The sequence below is a fragment of the Eubalaena glacialis genome, chromosome X, assembly GCF_028564815.1.
Source record: "Eubalaena glacialis isolate mEubGla1 chromosome X, mEubGla1.1.hap2.+ XY, whole genome shotgun sequence".
In the NCBI taxonomy this organism is placed as follows: domain Eukaryota; kingdom Metazoa; phylum Chordata; class Mammalia; order Artiodactyla; family Balaenidae; genus Eubalaena; species Eubalaena glacialis.
Genome location: NC_083736.1, coordinates 59,773,458 through 59,777,500, shown reverse-complemented (window position 1 = coordinate 59,777,500; position 4,043 = coordinate 59,773,458). Strand labels below are relative to the sequence as shown.

General features: G+C 32.6%; 1 non-coding gene across 1 annotated transcript; it reads right to left on the bottom strand.

Annotated features, from left to right (window-relative positions):
* Positions 1–1,097: 1,097 nt before the first annotated feature.
* TRNAK-CUU (transfer RNA lysine (anticodon CUU)) lies at positions 1,098–1,170 on the bottom strand. Its single transcript has one exon. It is a non-coding gene; the product is annotated as a tRNA-Lys (tRNA).
* Between the last annotated feature and the right edge of the window lie 2,873 nt (positions 1,171–4,043).

The window sequence follows — 4,043 nt, the reverse complement described above, 5'->3', positions numbered from 1 at the left end:
ATATTTTGCATTATTGCTTATTTATTCTTGTGATTTTCAACTCTCTTGTCAGAGGTTATTTTAATACCTTTGGGGTTTATGATCTTGCTTTGTTTTTTGTTTTTTTTTTTTTGAGTTTTTCTTTTCTAATAGATGGTCTCTGAAAGGTGATTGCATTGGAGAATGGGATGACTGACCAGGAGAAGAAAGTATGGAATTTCAATATTCATTTTTCAGCAAGGGGTAAGCCAACCTTCTGGAAAATATTAAGCACAAGGTATGGGAACTGTTACCACAAGTTTTTCATAGGATTTTGAACTACAAAAAGTCTTTCCTTGATCTACACATTTTACGATTGTTATAAGTTTTAGGGGTCAAGTTTGTTTAGGGGGCACTTGGGATTTGCCATCTGGAAACTCATTTGCTAGGTACTTCTTCTAGTTATCTGGAAAGATGACTTTTTGATATCAATTTATCCAAAGACTTATGACCACCCTACCTGAGGCATATTTTATTATCTTTGCTAATTTTACCATGCAGATGAGGATATAACATTTTAGGAAGTGGATAGAGGAGATAGGATACATTATGAAGTAATAAATGTATTTTGATATTTTTCTTAATGAGCAAAATATCTGCTGAACCTGACTGTTCACACCCAGAGCTGTTGATTAGTCAAGAAAGAACATAAAAGAGTAACACAGTTTTTCACTTATAAGACATCTATTTACTTTGATATTTTGCATGAACCTTATATATAGATGAAGTCTGTGTTCTGGAACTTCAAGACAAAAAGCAAAATCAAGAAAATTTGGAATATTATTTAGACCAAAGCATGTTTTAGTTCTCAAAGCATGATTTGTGAACCCCCTAGGAGTCTCCAAAACATTTTCAGGGTAACTGTGAGATCAAAACTATTTTCATAATAACACCAAGCATTATTATTATTTTAAATATTTATTTATTTATTTGACTGTGCTGGGTCTTAGTTGTGGCATGCAGGATCTTTGTTGCCATGTGTGGGATCTTTTAGTTGCATCATGTGGGCTCCTTTAGTTGTGGCAGGCAGGCTCTTAATAGCAGCATATGGGCTCTTAGTTGTGGCATGCAGGATCTATTTCCCTGACCAGGGATCAAACCTGGGCTCCCTGGATTAAGAGTGCGGAGTCTTAACCACTGGACCACCAGGGAAGTCCCCCAAAACATTATTAATAGCCTTTTTTACTCTCATTCTCTCATAAGCACAGTGGAGTTTTCCCAAAGATACATGATGTCTGATGATGTCATCATTCTAATTTAATATATAATGGGTTTATAATTGTAATTTTTTAAAAAAATTATAAATATTTAATATGTTAGTTTTAAACTGTTATATGGTAAATACTGATAGATATAACCCACATAGACAAAAGCTCTTTGGGATCCTATAATTTTTTAAAAGTGTAAAATCGTACTAAGACTAAGGAGTTTGAGAAGCACTGACATAGACCAAACTTGATTCACAAAGCATTATTTTTCACAATACAAAGGTACCATGGTCTTCGTTTTAGCTGTGATGACCTTGGAATGGCCTTCTCCATTATGTGAGATAGGAGAATGAAGAAGAGAGCTAAACTAAGATGAACCAGTATCCAATGCCATTGAAAAAAGAACCATGTACAGATACATCTGAGTCTATTTTACATCTTGTTTGGCTCATTCAGAGTAATATTCAGAGTAATATTTAGACATATGAACTGACCAATATTTACTTTGAATTTTCAGCTTCCACATAGATAATAATGGCTCTTATATCCTGTTAGTACAAGTGATGATCTTAGTAGTTTAAAGGGGATATCATATTTTTCTTCTAATTTTTAGGGAAGAAAACAAAAACTTCAGCTGCTTTTTCTACTATGGTGTCACCTTTTTAGTTTTGCATCCATTGGCTCAGCAAACATCTAGGAAAATGGTACATACCACCCATAAAATAAATGACCAGATATGGTTTAAAGAGATGACAGACAATTTCGTCATTATCACAGAATCAAAATAGGCATCTGGTTTATTCCAAATGTGATTGCTCCCTCTTCTGAATCCTGATACAATTTATTTCCTCTGCTGCTCATTTGTGATTTATAACATACTGCTTTTCACAGCTAGTTATTTTTTTAAATATATAAATATTTAAACTTCTCTCCTGATCTGTTAACCACATGAGGGACTTTTGACAGATAGCTCATTCTTTAAGCACTTTTAGAGAAGATGAAAACAAGTTGGAAGTCCCAATTTACATTTCTCAAATTTCAACTTGAGTGACATAAAGTCTGTAGTTCCTTGCTTGCTAGAACCAAAGTTTATTCACTTTAGTGACACTACATAAAGCATCAATTTAGAGTCTTTGATAATGTGGTGTGTTGCTTTTTCTCTTATCTGTGTTACATTTTTAATTAAAGGTTTTACTGTGCTTATACTGTGAGATTCTGAGAGAATAACTCATTTTTTTAGATCTATTAAATATAGTGGTAATGGACCTTAAAGTCATGCCCAAACGATGCAGATCCAAATAATTAAAGCCAGTTTAGTCACCAACTATGAAAATAATTATGACATTGCTTTTATTTACATTTTTTGGTCTTTGTTTTCTTTTTAAAATTATTTTTATTGAAATATAATTGATTTGCAATATTATATTAGTTTTGGGTACACAACACAGCAATTCAGTATTTTTACAGATTATACTCCATTAAAAGTAAGTAAAAGATAATGGCTATAATTCCCTGTACTATATGATATATCCTTGTTAATTATCTATTTTATACATAGTAGTTTATAGCTCTTAATCCCATATCACTAACTTGACCATCCCCCTTCCATCTCCCATCTGCTAACAACTAGTTTGTTTTCTATAAATGTGAATCTGTTTCTTGCTTTCTATATACATTTGTTTGTATTATTTTTAAAATTCCATATGTAAGTGATATTATACAGTATTTCTCTTTCTCTATCTGACTTATTACACTGAGCATAATATTCTTTACATCCATCCATGTTGATGCAAATGACAGAATTTCATTGTTTTTTATGGCTGAGTAATATTCCATTGTGTATATACACCATATTTTCTTTATCCATTAATTTGCTGATGGAAATTGTGTTGCTTCAATATGTTTCCAATTGTAAGTCAACATTGGGGTGCATGTATCTTTTTGAATTAGTGTTTTCATTTCTTTTGAATCCATACACAGGAGTGAAATTTCTGGATATGATAGACAGGAGTGAAATTTCTGGATCATATGATAGTTCTATTTTTAGTTTTTTGAGAAATTTCCATACTGTTCTCCATAGTGGCTGCACCAATTTACATTCCCACCAATGGTGTACAAGTGTTCCCTTTTCTCCACATGCTTACCAATATTTCTTATTTGTAGACTTTTGAAACTAGCCATTCTGACAGATATGAGGGGATATCTCATTGTTGTTCTGATCTACATTTCTCTAATACTTAGTGATGTTGAGCATCTTTTCATGTGCCTGTTAGCCATCTTTACATCTTCTTTGGGAAAAATGTCTATTCAGGTCTTCTGCCCATTTTTAATTGGATTGTTTGTTGTTTTGCTATGGAGATGTATCAGTAGTTTATATAATTTGGATATTGACCCCTTATCGGTCATAGCATTTACAAATATTTCCCCCCCATTCAGTAGGTTGTCTTTTCATTATCTTGATGGTTTCATTTGCTGTGCAAAACCTTTTAAGTTTAATTAGATTCAATTTGTTTATTTTCCTTTTATTTATTTATCTTTTTTGCCTTAGAAGACAGAACCAAAAAATATTTCTTTGATTTATGTCAAAGAGTGTCCTGCCTATGAGCTCTTCTAGGAATTTTTTATGGTTTCAGGTCATACATTTCAGTCGTTAATCCATTGTGAGTTTATTTTTGTATATGATGTGAGGAATTTCTAATTGCATTCTTTTGCATGCACTGTCCAGTTTTCCCAGCACCACTTATCGAAGCAACTGTCTTTTCTTCATTGTGTATTCTTGCCTCCTTTGTCACAGATTAACTGACCACAGGCATGTGG